Source organism: Urocampus carinirostris, chromosome 14 (genome assembly GCF_059441175.1).
Source record: "Urocampus carinirostris isolate Australia breed hairy pipefish chromosome 14, RoL_Ucar_1.0, whole genome shotgun sequence".
In the NCBI taxonomy this organism is placed as follows: domain Eukaryota; kingdom Metazoa; phylum Chordata; class Actinopteri; order Syngnathiformes; family Syngnathidae; genus Urocampus; species Urocampus carinirostris.
Genome location: NC_142362.1, coordinates 1,910,001 through 1,925,546, shown reverse-complemented (window position 1 = coordinate 1,925,546; position 15,546 = coordinate 1,910,001). Strand labels below are relative to the sequence as shown.

Here is a 15,546-nt window from a genome sequence, read left to right as displayed (position 1 = left end):
CCCGAGACCGTTTTTATTAAAGTACAGGGTTTCTACGGTCACTTGAAATCCTGGAATTTTCACATTGTGTTTTCATGGTTAGGAAAATCCTTGAAGATTGAGGTAGACTGCTTGAAAATGCCTGAAATGATTTGCATTGCTGTGTCGCAGGTTCGAGATCGTTCTCCATTCGGGCCCCGGAGCTGTGGAATGGTCTTCCCCCTGAGATTCGATCTCCAAGCATCAGCATCACCCATTTCTAAGGGTCCTGATCCGTGCATTAAAAAGACAAGACATGGGAGCTTGAGCAAGATGCCTCCAGCATCTAGCTCCCACTTGTCTGCCCTAACTATGAGTTGTGCAGCTGGTCAGTTTTGTGTTCTTATTCAAAAGGATCTCTGTGTGATTCTATCTCCATTTATTTATAGTTTTTGTTTAATTTTCACCATCATCACCAACATATTTATTTACCCCATTGTTTTGTTTATAAATATAGATACAGATTGGGATGGATTTGCATATGACACTGGTGACAGGTATATACCAACAATAACAATGTTCAGCAATAAAAAATAGTCATATAGTTGATAATGATAATAATAATACAGCAACAACAACAATCAGAATAGTCATGATAATATGAACCAATTTAACTATTAGCTTTGTCGGGATCCTGTCAGTTGCTCTCTGATTACCCTCACCTGCGCTCACTCTTTCAGCCCCAACTGCCACTCGTGTCCTAATTATCCCTCTCCCTATTTAAGTGCTTCCTCTCCGGTCTCTCTTAGTAAGTCCGTCAGCGTACTTCAGCTCATGCAAGGCAAACACTTTTGATTCTAGCTCCCGGTTTGATTCCTACCTGTTCCTGCAAGCTATATAGCTAGCGTTTGACATTTGTTGCATTCCGTTTAGCTAACATTTTACTTTTTTACCTATATATCAAGCTCAAATTTGTCCTCCTTTCTAGCTAGCTATCTAGGTTTTTTTTCGCTATCTATTTGGATATTTAGACGGCTTTTTTCTCTTTAAGCTAGCTAACTAGCTCCCTTTTTGTTTTTACCTGTTTACCTCTCTTGCTAACTATCAAGCTACCTTTTAGCGTTTTTCATTTGTTGTATTTCATTTAGCTAACATTTATATCAAGCTCAAATTTGTCCTCCTTTCTAGCTAGCTATCTAGGTTTTTTTAGCTATCTATTTGGATATTTAGACAGCTTTTCCCTTTTTAAGGTAGCTAACTAGCTCCCTATTTGTTTCTTACTTGTTTACCTTTCTAGCTAAATATCAAGGTACCTTTGAGCTATTTAGCAAGCTATCTAGCTAGCATTTGACATGTGTTGCATTCCGTTTAGCTAACGTTTTACTTTTTTACCTATATATCAAGCTAAGATTTGTCGTCCTTTCTAGCTAGCTATCAGGGTTTTTTTTCGCTATCTATTTGGATATTTAGACGGCTTTTTTCTCTTTAAGCTAGCTAACTAGCTCCCTTTTTGTTTTTACCTGTTTACCTCTATTGCTAACTATCAAGCTACCTTTTAGCGTTTTTCATTTGTTGTATTTCATTTAGCTAACATTTTACCTTTTTACCTATTTATCAAGCTAAAATGTGTCCTCCTTTCTAGCTAGCTATCTAGGTTTTTTTTAGCTATCTATTTGGCTATTTAGATGGCTTTTCGCTCTTTAAGCTAGCTATCTAGGTCCCTTTTTGTTTTCTACTTGCTTACCTTTTTAGCTAACTATCAAGCTACCTTTTAGCTATTTAGCAAGCTATCTAGCTAGCATTTGACATGTGTTGCATTCCGTTTAGCTAACGTTTTACTTTTTTACCCATTTATCAAGCTTAAATTTGTCCTCCTTTCTAGCTAGCTATCTAGGTTTTTTAAGCTATCTATTTGGATATTTAGACAGCTTTTCTCTCTTTAAGCTAGCTAACTAGCTCCCTTTTTGTTTTTTACCCGTTTACTTTTCTAGCTAATTATCCAGCTACCTTTTAGCTATTTCGCAAGATATCTAGCTAGCTCCCTTTTTGTTTTTTACTTGTTTACCTGTCTATCTAATTATCAAGCTACTTTTTAGCTATATAGCAAGCTATGTAGCTAGCGCTTTTCATTTGTTGCATTCCGTTTCGCTAACCTTTTACTTTTTTACCTATTTATCAAGCTAAAACGTGTCATCCTTTCTAGCTAGCTATCTAGCCTTGTTTTTAGATTTCCGTCCATCTATTTAGGTTGATTTTCACTCTTTAAGCTAGCTATCTAGGTCCCTTTTTGTTTTTTACCTGTTTACCTTTATAGCTAACTATCAAGCTACCTTTTAGCCATTTAGCAAGCTATGTAGCTAGCGTTTGACATTTGTTGCATTCCGTTTGGCTAACATTTTACCTTTTTACCTAATTATCAAGCTCAAATTTGTCATCCTTTCTGGCTAGCTATCTAGGGTTTTTTTTAGCTTTCTATTTGGATATTTAGACGGCTTTTCCCTCTTTAAGCTAGCTAACTAGCTCCCTTTTTGTTTTTACTTGTTTATCTTCTAGCTACTGTCAAGCTACCATTTAGCTATTTAGAAAGCTAGCTAGCTAGCGTTTTACATTTGTTGCATTCTGTTTGGCTAACAATTTACTTTTTTACCTATTTATCAAGTTAAAATCTGTCATCCTTTCTAGCTAGCTATCTAGGTTTGTTTTTAGCTTTCTATTTGGCTATTTAGGTGGCTAACTATCTCTCATTTTGTATTCTACTTGTTTACCTTTCTAGCTAATTATCAAGCTACCTTTTAGCTATTTAGCAAGCTATCTAGCTAGGGTTTGACATTTGTTGCATTTTGTTTGGCTAACAATTTACTTTTTTACCTATTTATCAAGCTAAAATCTGTCGCGCTTTCTAGCTAGCTATCTAGGTTTGTTTTTAGCTTTCTATTTGGCTATTTAGGTGGCTAACTATCTCTCATTTTGTATTCTACTTGTTTACCTTTCTAGCTAATTATCAAGCTACCTTTTAGCTATTTAGCAAGCTATCTAGCTAGGGTTTGACATTTGTTGCATTTTGTTTGGCTAACAATTTACTTTTTTACCTATTTATCAAGCTAAAATCTGTCGCGCTTTCTAGCTAGCTATCTAGGTTTGTTTTTAGCTTTCTATTTGGCTATTTAGGTGGCTAACTATCTCTCATTTTGTATTCTACTTGTTTACCTTTCTAGCTAATTATCAAGCTACCTTTTAGCTATTTAGCAAGCTATCTAGCTAGGGTTTGACATTTGTTGCATTTTGTTTGGCTAACAATTTACTTTTTTACCTATTTATTAAGCTAAAATCTGTCGCGCTTTCTAGCTAGCTATCTAGGTTTGGTTTTAGCTTTCTATTTGGCTATTTAGATGGCTAACTAGCTCTTATTTTGTTTTCTACTTGTTTACCTTTCTAGCTAATTATCAAGCTAACTTTTTAGTTATTTAGCTGGTTGCTATTTTATCCCCCACACATTCATCGAGCAAATTCTTTGCCACGTCGTCCGGTAATCCCAGTTTTCCATTTTCAGACAGGAGACGAAATCCTACGAACGGAGCGAAGGAAGGTGACGGAGTTCATTGCCCAAAAATGGGGCGCATCTTCTGATCGGGCAACGAGGTGCGCGCCGCGAAATTCTTGTCCTTCTTTGGAGACGGAAGGGAAGGTGAGGCTCACCCCGAAAGAGAATTTAAAAAAAGACATTGAAGCTTATTTAACGTTTTCTAAGAAAAGCATTAAGGGGGTTGAAAAAGTCTACATACCCCTACTCCTACTCTCATCAGATCAGTTTCGAAACGATCACAATTAAAGCTAAATAAGAAACGAGGTCCCTGTTTTAAGCACTTCATTTGATATTGACTTTCAAAGTATTACTTTAGTTGTATGTTTTTAGTATTTTTGTTGTACTTCTGCAGTCAGATTTTTGGAGTTTTACAGTAGTTTTATTTTTGTAGTATTTCTGAAGTAGTATTTTTGAAGTATCTCCATTTTTGTAGTATCTCTGCAGTCTGACTTTTGTCGAGTATTGAATATTTTTGTAGTATTATTGTAGTTTAATTTTGTAGTTTTTGTGCAGTTGTATTTTTGTAGTATTTTTGCAGTAGTGTTTTTGTAGTATTTCCATAGTAGTATTTTTGGGGTATTTCTCTAATATTTTGTAGTATTTCCACTGTTTATTTTTGTAGTATTTCTGTAGTATTTCTGTAGTAGTATTTTTGAAGTATCTCCATTTTTGTAGTATATCTGCAGTCTGACTTTTGTCGAGTATTGAGTATTTTTGTAGTATTACTGTAGTTTAATTTTGTAGTTTTTGTGCAGTTGTATTTTTGCAGTAGTGTTTTTGTAGTAGTGTTTTTGTAGTATTTCCATAGTAGTATTTTGGGGGTATTTCTCTAATATTTTGTAGTATTTCCACTGTTTATTTTTGTAGTATTTCTGTAGTAGTATTTTTGAAGTATCTCCATTTTTGTAGTATATCTGCAGTCTGACTTTTGTCGAGTATTGAGTATTTTTGTAGTATTACTGTAGTTTAATTTTGTAGTTTTTGTGCAGGTGTATTTTTGTAGTATTTTCGCAGTAGTGTTTTTGTAGTATCTCCATAGTAGTATTTTTGGAGTATTTCTGCAGTAGTATTTTTGAAGTATCTCCATTTTCGTAGTATATCTGCAGTCTGACTTTTGTCGAGTATTGAGTATTTTTGTAGTATTACTGTAGTTTAATTTTGTAGTTTTTGTGCAGTTGTATTTTTGTAGTATTTCCATAGTAGTATTTTTGCAGTATTTCTCTAATATTTTGTAGTATTTCCACTGTTTATTTTTGTAGTATTTCTGTAGTATTTCTGCAGTAGTATATTTCTAATATTTTTGTAGTATTTCCATAGTAGTATATCTGGAGTATTTTTGTAATATTTATCTGGAAGTTATTTTTGTATTGCAGTATTACTGTTATGGTATTCTCGTAGTATTTCTGCAGTAGTATTTTTGTAGTATTTCTGTAATATTTTGTCGTATTTCCAGTGTTTATTTTTGTAGTATTTCTGTTGTAGTATATTTCTGATATTCTTTGGAGTATTTATTGAGTATTTCCATAGCAGTACTCTCTTGTATATCTGGAGTATTTTTGTAATATTTATCTGGAAGTGTTTTTGTATTGCAGTATTACTGTCATGGTATTTTTGTAGTATTTCCACAGTTTATTTTTGTAGAATTTCTGTAGTAGTATATTTCTAATATTTTTGTAGTATTTTTTGAGTATTTTCGTAGTAGTACTCTGTTGTATATCTGGAGTATTTTTGTAATATTTATCTGGAAGTGATTTTGTATTGCAGTATTACTGTTATGGTATTTTTGTAGTATTTCTGCAACAGTATTTTTGAAGTATCTCCATTTTTGTAGTATCTCTGCAGTTTGACTTTTGTCTGAGTATTTTTGTAGTATTACTGTAGTTTTATATTTGTACTTTTTTGCAGTAGTATTTTTGCAGTAGTGTTTTTGTAATATTTCCATAGTAGTATTTTTGTAGTGTTTCTGTAATATTTTGTAGTATTTCCACCAATTATTTTTGTAGTTTTTCTTGACTATTTCTGCAGTAGTATATTTCTTATATTTTTGTAGTATTTATTGAGTATTTCCACAGTAGTACTCTGTTGTATATCTGGAGTATTTTTGTAATATTTATCTGGAAGTGTTTTTGTATTGCAATATTACTGTTGTGTTTTTTTTGTGGTATTTCTGCAGTAGTGTTTTTGAAGTATCTCCATTTTTATAGTGTTACTGTAGTTTATTTTTGTAGTTATTGTGCAGTAGTATTTTTGTAGTCTTCCTGTAATATTTTGTAGTTTTTCTTGAGTATTTCTGTAGTAGTATATTTCTAATATTGTTGTAGTATTTATTAAGTGTTTCCATAGCAGTACTCTGTTGTATATCTGTAGTATTTTTGTAATATTTATCTGGAAGTGTTTTTCTATTGCAGTATTACTGTTATGATTTTGTGGTATTTTTGCAGTAGTGTATTTGTTGTGATTCCATAGTAGTGTTTTTTTAGTGTTTCTGTAATATTTTGTAGTATTTCTACAGTTTATTTTTGTAGTATTTCTTGAGTAGAAAAGAGATTTTTTGGGGTGATTCGGAAATGAAGCTTCATGAAGCGTTTCTGTCAATCACTGCAAAAAAATTCTGAACAAAAAACAAACCACGTAAATCGGGTTTGCGGATGGAACGTTTTTAAAGGGCTTAAAATCTTACGGATGATAGTAGCGCATAAATCAACAAACCGAATCCTGACAAACAGAACGGAATCCTTTACACGTGCTCGCGGATTAAAACGTGTTTGAGGAAACTAATCGGAAACATGTGATTGGACGCACAGTAGATGGCGACGGTGACATCATCGCCACATCGGCGCTTTTGCCTTTGGTGGCTTCTTCTTCTCTATTGATTTGCTCGTCAATAACTTCTGCTCTTCATTGCTGACTTTACGATTTCATCATGGCGATGGAGAGAATGGGACAGCGCCTTAGCAACGTGTCCTCATAATGAGAAACATAACGAAGCTTCGTGAAGCCGTGGCTAGGAAAGGAAACAGTGGAAAACAAAAAGGAAAGAAGCCGGAATCACTGAACTGAGCACTAGAAGACTAGTGCGATTGAAGGACGAAGCAGGAGCAGCGAATGATAGCGGCTAGCAAAGAGCCATATCCTGCAGTCTAGTGGAAAACATGAGTGGCTAGAGAAGGAAAAAAAAGCTCAAAGATACCCGACTAACAGAGCTCAGCCATGTTCGCGTGTGACCGGCATATGACACTAAAGGACGAAGTAGGAGCAGCTAATGATAGCAGGTAGCAAACAGTCTTATCCTGCAGCCTAGTGGAAAACATGAGTGGCTAGAGAAGGAAAAAAGAAGTCAAAGATACCGGATTAATAGAACTCGGCGATGTTCGCGTGTGACCGGTTGTGGATGGCATATGACACTGAAGGACGAAGAAGGAGCAATTTACAAAAGTGGCTAGAAGAGAGCATATCCCGCAGCCAAGTGGCAAACACGAGTGGCTAGAGAAGGAAACAGTGTAAAACAAGTTAAGGAAGTCTGAATCGTTTTTGTGCATGACTAACAAAGGCGAGTGACACTGAAGGACAAAACAGGAGCAGCTAAAAAAAGTGGCTAGAAGAGAGAATATCCTGCAGCCAGGTGGCAAGCACGAGTGGCTAGAGAAGGAAACAGTTTAAAACAAGTTAAGGAAGTCTGAATCATATAACTCAGCAACGTTTTTGTGCATGACTAACAAAGGCGAGTGACACTGAAGGACAAAACAGGAGCAGCTAAAAAAAGTGGCTAGAAGAGAGCATATCCCGCAGCCAGGTGGCAAGCACGAGTGGCTAGAGAAGGAAACAGTTTAAAACAAGTTAAGGAAGTCTGAATCATATAACTCAGCAACGTTTTTGTGCATGACTAACACTGGAAGGCGAGTGACACTGAAGGACAAAACAGGAGCAGCTAACAATAACAAATGGCGGCTATCGCATGCAACCAAGTGGCTTACAGGAGTGGCTAGAGAAAGAACCAGTGGAAAACAAAGTCAAAGATGCCGGAATCACTGAACTCAGCTCTAGAAGACTATTGCGATTGAAGGACAAAGCAGGAGCAGCGAATGATAGCGGCTAGCAAAGAGCCACATCCTGCAGCCTAGTGGAAAACATGAGTGGCTGGAGAAGGAAAAAGAAATCAAAGATACCCGATCAACAGAACTCAGCGATGTTCGCATGTGACCGGTTGTGGATGGCAAATGACAATGAAGGAAGAAAGAGGAGCAGTTTACATAAGTGGCCAGCAGCGAGCATATCCTTCAGCCAAGTGGCAAACACGAGTGGCTAGAGAAGAAAACCATGGGGAAAAAAGCAAAGGACTCCTGAATCTCGTAACTCAGAGACGCTTGCTGCATGACTAGCTTTTGGAAGTGTTACTGAAGGATGAAGCAACTAACGACGGCGGCGAGCCATAACCTGCAACTGAGTATCGAACATGGGTGGCTAGAGAAGGAAACAGTGTAAAACAAGTTAAAGAGGACTAAGTCATATAACTCAGCGATGTTTTTTGTGCATGACTAAAACTGGAAGGTGAGTGACACTGAGGGACAGAACAGGAGCAGCTAACAATAACAAATGGTGGCCATCGCATGCAACCGAGTGGCTTACAGGAGTGGCTAGAGAAAGAAACAGTGAAAAACAAAAGTGGAAGATGCCTGGAACACGGAACTCAGCGCCGTTTGCATGACTGACCGTGGAAGACCGTGAAAATTAAGGATAAAGCAGGAGCATCTATCAATAACAATGGCAGAATACCACAGCCTGCAGCCACAATAACATGCCAACATGAGTGGCTAAAAAAGGAAACAGTGTAAAAAAAAAGTTACGATATAGCAACGGCTAGCGAGGAGCGATAACCTGCAGCGATGTGGCTAACATGAGGAGCTAGAGAAGGAAACAGTAGGTAAAAAAGTGGAGAATGATGCCTGAATCATGGAATTCATGAGGAGCTAGAGAAGGAAACAGTTGGAAAAAAAGTGGAGAATGATGCCTGAATCGTGGGATTCAGCTGTCGTATCAAATATGGTAACATGCAAACATCGTAAGCAAGGGACGTCGTAACACGGGGGCCTGCTGTACAGGAAAATGCCATAACCAGGGACGCCGTAACCTGGGGGTCTACTGTATGGGTAAATGCTGTAAAGAGGGGCTGAAAAATTAATTGGATTGCACATTGGAACGTGGGGTAGGTACAGTACGGGAAAATGCCTTAAGGAGGGGCATAAAAACATTGGATTCAACATTGGGACGTAAAAAATATCATTAGCAAGAAACGCTGTAACATGGGGTCTACTGTATGGAAAAATGCCATAACGTGGGTCCAAAAAACATTCCATTTCACATTGCAATGTGAAAATATTGTGAGCGAAGGAGGCCGTAACCTGGGGGTCTACTGTATGGGTAAATGCTGTAAAGAGGGGCTGAAAATTTTATTGCATTGAACATCGGAACGTGGGTTAGGTACAGTACGGGAAAATGCCTTAAGGAGGGGTATAAAAACATCAAATTCAACATTGTGATGTTAAAATATCATTAGCAAGAGACGCTGTAACATGGGGTCTACTGTATGGAAAAATGCCTTAACGTGGGTCCCAAAAAACATTCCATTTCACATTGCAATGTGAAAATACTGCGAGCGAAGGAGGCCGTAACCTGGGGTCTACTGTATGGGTAAATGCTGTAAAGAGGGGCTGAAAAATTAATTGCATTGCACATCCGAACGTGGGGTAGGTACAGTACGGGAAAATGCCATAAAGAGGGGCATAAAAACATTGGATTCAACATTGTGACGTAAAAAAATCATTAGCAAGGGACGCTGTAACATGGGGTCTACTGTATGGAAAAATGCCATAACGTGGGTCCAAAAAACATTCCATTTCACATTGCAATGTGAAAATATTGTGAGCGAAGGAGGCCGTAACCTGGGGGTCTACTGTATAGGTAAATGCTGTAAAGAGGGGCTAAAGAAATAAATTACATTGGGCATCAAAACGTGGGGTAGTTACAGTACGGGAAAATGCCTTAAGGAGGGGTATAAAAACATCGAATTCAACATTGTGACGTTAAAATATCATTAGCAAGGGACGCTGTAACATGGGGTCTACTCTATGGAAAAATGCCATAACGAGGGGTTTAAAAAACATTGTATTCCACACCATAACACATGAACTAGGGACGCCATAACATGGGGTCTAGTGGATGGAATAATGCTGCAACGTGGGTCTAAAAAACGACCACGGTGTAACGTGAGATGAGAACATCGTTATCTAGGTAGGCTCCAACCCGGAGGATGAAAGTATGTGTAAATGATGTAAGGAGGGGACGAAAATAAACGAATCGTGATGTTAAAACATCATAAACTGGGGACTCTGTAACCCAGGGTCTATTGTAACAGAAAATGCCTTAACGAGGGGCTAAACAAATCATTGGATTCTAGATCTTAATGTGAAAACATTTCAAGGTAGTTATGTTGTAACACGGGGGCCTACAGTACAGGAAATTGCTGTAACGAGGGGCTGGAATAAAATCGAATTCAACAATGTAACGTGAAACGAGTGTAAGGTGGGGATGCCGTAACACGGGGGTTTACTGTATGGTAAAATGCTTTAGCAAGGGGCCCAAAAAGCATCGGATTACACATTTGAAAACATTGTAATGTAGAAACACTGTAACGCGGGGGTCTGCTATAAGAGAAGACTCTGTGAGGAGGGGAGGGGAAAAAAATCCTATTCAACAATGTAACGTGAAACGAGTGTAATCTAGAAACACCGTAACGCTGGGTTTTGCTATTTGAGAATACGCTGTAACGAGGGGCCCAAAAAACATTGGATTACACATTTAAAAAAACATTGTAATCTAGAAACACCCTAACGCGGGGGTTTGCTATAGGAGAAAACGCTGTAACGAGGGGTCGGAAGAACATCGGATTACACATTTTAAAAAACATTGTAATCCAGAAACACTGTAACGCGGGGGTCTGCTATAAGAGAAGACTCTGTAAGGAGGGGAGGAAAAAAAATCTTATTCAACAATGTAACGTGAAACAAGTGTAATCTAGAAACACCGTAACGCAGGGGTTTGCTATATGAGAAAACGCTGTAACGAGGGGCCCAAAAATCATCGGATTACACATTTAAAAAAACATTGTAATCTAGAAACGCTGTAACGCGGGGGTTTGCTATATGAGAAAACGCTGTAACGAAGGGTCGGAAAAAACATCGGATTACACATTTAAAAAAACATTGTAATCTAGAAACACCCTAACGCGGGGGTTTACTATAAAATGCTGTAACGAGGGGATGGAAAAAAATCGGATCACACGTTGTAACGTGAAACAAGTGTGATCTAGAAACACCGTAACGCAGGGGTCTGCTATATGAGAAGATGCTGTAACGAGGGGAGGTAAAAAAATCGTATTCAACATTGTAACGTGAAACGAGTGTAAGCTGGGGAGGCTGTAACACGGGGGTCTACTGTACAGTAAAATGCTGTAACAAGGGGCCCAAAAAACATCTGATTACACATTAGATAACACTGTAACCTAGAGACACTGTAACGCGGGGGTCTGCTATAAGAGAAGACGCTGTAACGAGGGGCTGGAATAAAATCGGATTACACGTTGTAACGTAAAACGAGTGTAATCTAGAAACGCCGTAACGCGGGGGTTTGCTATATGAAAAAACGCTGTAACGAGGGGTCGGAAAAACATCAGATTACACATTTAAAAAAACATTGTAATCTAGAAACACTGTAACGCGAGGGTCTGCTATAAGAGAAGACTCTGTGAGGAGGGGAGGGAAAAAAATTGTATTCAACAATGTAATGTGAAACGAGTGAAATCTAGAAACACTGTAACGCGGGGGTTTTCTAAAAAATAAGATGCTGTAACGAGGGGCTGGAATAAAATCGAATTCAACAATGTAACGAGTGTAATCTAGAAACGCCGTAACGCGGGGGTCTGCTGTTTGAGAATACGCTGTAACGAGGGGCCGGAAAGACATCGGATTACACATTTAAAAAAACATTGTAATCTAGGAACGCTGTAACGCGGGGCTCCGCTATCTTTTCGAACGGGCAAATCAAAGGCGCAAGTTTCCTTCCCGGCCCCTCTCAGGCATCAAACGAGAGAGCAAAGGCATTCCTCTCTCGGGCCAAACGATTAGAGAGCCGTCATCGGCCAGAGGCTCTCTATCGTCCCTCCCGAAGAACTCGGCCTTCTCCTCCTTCCTCCGGCCCGGGACAAAGGGAGACTATGAAGTTTATGACGCCGAGTTTTAAGACACTGGCTGTCATTGTTGGGACGTGGCCGGCAGACGGACAGGTGGCTCAAAGGGGACGACAAACCGTGTCGGCGAGGATGAGAAGGGGCCAGGTGGGGGCGCCGTCCGATTCCCGGGCGCCCGCACCTTTTAGACCACAGGCGGCCCGCGGGCCGGATCAGGCCCGCTGAGGGATTGATTCCGGCCCGTGAGACAACGCTCAGAGAAGCGCAAGAGAAAAACGACCTGAAATATGTCAACTTGATGTTGCCAAAGAAAGGTGCCTCTCACAAAGACACTGTACTTGTATTCATCTCAAGAAAAAGAAAAAAGAGAGAAACAGAGAGAGAGGAAGGGAACGAAGAAAGAAAGAGAGAGGGAAAGACAGTAAGTAAGAGAGAAAGAAAGAAGAAACAAGAGAGAAAAAAAGAGAAAGAGAGGGAGAAACAGAAAAGAGGAAGGGAGAGAGGAAGGAAAAAAGAGAGAATTAAAAAAAAAAAGAAAGAAATAATTAGAGAAAGAAAGGGAGATGCAGAGAGAGCAGGAGAAAGACAGAGAGAAGAAGAGAGTATACAAGCAAGAAAGAGAGGGAGAGAGAGAAGTTGAGAAAGGAGAAAAATACACCAAAAGAGAAATAGAGAGAGAAGTTAGGAAAAAGAGAGAGAATGACAGAAAGAGGAAAAGGGGGAAAGGAAGAGAGCTAGATAGAGACAAAATAGTGAAGAAAGAGAGGCATGGTCAGACATAGAAAGAGAGCAGGAGAGGGAACAATTATTTGAAGAAAACAATAGAGAGAGAAAAAGAGAGAGAAAAAGACAGAGAAGAGAGAGAGAGAGACAGAGACAGAGACAGAGACAGAGACAGAGACAGACAGAGAGAGAGAGAGAGAGAGAGAGAGAGAGAGAGAGAGAGAGAGAGAGAGAGAGAGAGAGAGAGAGAGAGAGAGAGAATACAGCTCCAGTTGCCATGAGAGTGGTGCCTGGTCTTGGCGACATCCAGGGGACAAATTTCTAACTGCAAGCCATGCAAAACACATGAAATTGTCACGGTTGCCATGGCGCCCAATTGGCCCCGCCCTTGTGGCGCCAGCTGCGGCTCATTGACAGATTGGCTTTCTGTCTATTTAAGCTCAGTGCTCTCATTTTTCCTTTGTCAGTCCTTCAACGAACCTCTGCCCCGCAAGACGCGGGTTTTGACACGGTCCTGTTTCCTGTTGGTATTTCCTGTCCGGTATTGTTCCCGTTTATTTTGTCTTGTTTAATATCGGTTTCCAGTTTCGTTCCCGTCTAGTTTGTCCTGTTTATTTTCGATATCCTATTTTGATATCAATCCTGTCTGTCCCGTTGTTTAATATCAGTTTCCAGTTTCTTTCCCGTCTAGTTTGTCCTGTTTCATTTCGACATCCTGTTTTGCTATCAATCCTGTCTGTCCCGTTGTTTAATATCGGGTTCCAGTTTCGTTCCTGTCTAGTTTGTCCTGTTTATTTTCGATATCCTATTTTGATATCAATCCTGTCTGTCCCGTTGTTTAATATCAGTTTCCAGTTTCTTTCCCGTCTAGTTTGTCCTGTTTCATTTCGACATCCTGTTTTGCTATCAATCCTGTCTGTCCCGTTGTTTAATATCGGGTTCCAGTTTCGTTCCTGTCTAGTTTGTCCTTTTTATTTTCGATATCTTGTGTTGATATCAATCCTGTTTGTCCCGTTGTTTAATATCGGTTTCCAGTTTCGTTCTCGTCTAGTTTGTCCTGTTTAATTTCGATATCCTGTTCTGATATCAATCCTGTCTGTCCTGTTCTTTAATATCGGGTTCCAGTTTCGTTCCTGTCTAGTTTGTCCTTTTTATTTTCGATATCTTGTGTTGATATCAACCCTGTCTGTCCCATTGTTTAATATCGGTTTCCAGTTTCGTTCTCGTCTAGTTTGTCCTGTTTAATTTCGATATCCTGTTTTGATATCAATCCTGTCTGTCCCGTCCTGTCCGGTAGACTGCTGTCTAACGTGCATGATTCCCCATTTCCCGTTTTACAAAGGCTTGTGTGAGAAAACGTCACGCGTTTGGGTCCTGATCCTGTTCCAGTTCATGACAAAAATACTCGTTTTTCTATATACATATAGTGCTTTCTTTCCTTTTTTGTCCCCCCTGTCCCTGTTAATCTACTTCATCATTACTATCGTAGCATTACCCAAATACTTTTCGTCGAAACTTTCGAACTGCACAATTTCGCCGGCTCAGCGTACGGATTTTGGCGTCAAGATTGTTGTGACCCTCCCTTCGCCGCCACGTTCTCATCACTTTCTCATTTTCTGCCGGCGGAACGGGCGCCAAGGGGCGAGACGGAACCCCGGCTAGCGCCGCTAACGCTAGCTCGGACGTCTCAACCTTGACCCGGGCGGCGGAGTGGGAGGACATCTTGGACGGGATCCCGAAAGATTGCCAGAAACGGAGACGGACGAAATGTTGAAGGGGAGAGAACAGAGAACGGGTTTTGTCTGTCCCGTCCGTCTCGCGGATCCGAGACCGCCGGGATTGTTTTATGAGGACGTGCGGCGGGCCCTCGGGGGCCACCTGAAATTCCTTCGTCTTCGTCCCACCCCCAAACATTCTCACGCCGATCCCGGCTTTTCAATCTTAGTGACTGCGTTTGGAACGGGGATAATGGATTTCGACAGCAATTTGAATCGACCGATGACAGGCGCAAATAGGTCTTGTTTCCCCGTGTAACTATTAACATGAACCCCCTTCAATCTTCAGATTCAAGATATGATGACCATTTCCAAATCGAATTATCACAGGAACATAACCATCAGTCTGAAACAAGATACCCCAAAACACGTATTGACTCCGAAACTCAGGATAATGCCGACAGATCATAAAAATCCGCCTAAAAGCATTCCCGCAGTGTTTGACAATCTTCGTTGTTTCCTCACTCCTGGAAAAATAAATGGAGGGACAGATTTATAATAAACAGGTCTTTAGTTAGATCTAGATCTAGATCTAGGTGTCTAGATAGATGAATAGATGTCTAGATAGATGTCTAGATGTCTAAATGTCTAAATGTCTAGATGTCCAGATGTCTAAATGTCTAGATAGATAGATAGATGTCTAGATAGATAGATGTCTAGATAGATAGATAGATAGATAGATAGATAGATAGATAGATAGATGTCTAGATGTCTAAATGTCTAGATGTCTAGATGTCTAGATAGATAGATAGATAGATCTTTAGTTAGATCTAGATCTAGATGTCTAGATAGATGAATAGATGTCTAGATGTCTAGATAGATAGATAGATAGATAGATAGATAGATAGATAGATAGATAGATAGATAGATAGATAGATCTTTAGTTAGATCTAGATCTAGATGTCTAGATAGATGAATAGATGTCTAAATGTCTAGATGTCTAGATAGATAGATGGATGGATAGATGGAAAGATAAGACCCAGTATGACTCACCTGAAAAGTTCCGGGAACGAATCAATTCTCCCAAATATATCCCTATATATAGATAGATAGCCATCTTTAGTTAGATTTTTAGTTAGATCTAGATACATAGATAGGTAGATAAATATATATATATATATATATAGATCGCTAGATAGATATAGTTCGATAGATAGAAAGATAGATCTTTGTTAGATCTTTAGTAAGATCTAGATATATAGATAGATAGCTAGATCTTTAGTTAGATCTAGATCTAGATGGTTAGATAGATCTTTAGTTTGATC

The 15,546-nt window shown here is 39.1% G+C and overlaps 1 protein-coding gene across 1 annotated transcript in view; it reads right to left on the bottom strand.

The window, feature by feature from the left end:
• wnt6b (wingless-type MMTV integration site family, member 6b) overlaps positions 1 to 15,546 on the bottom strand; it is a 64,328-nt gene that overhangs the window by 46,843 nt on the left and 1,939 nt on the right. The gene's annotated exons all lie outside the window — the stretch shown is intronic.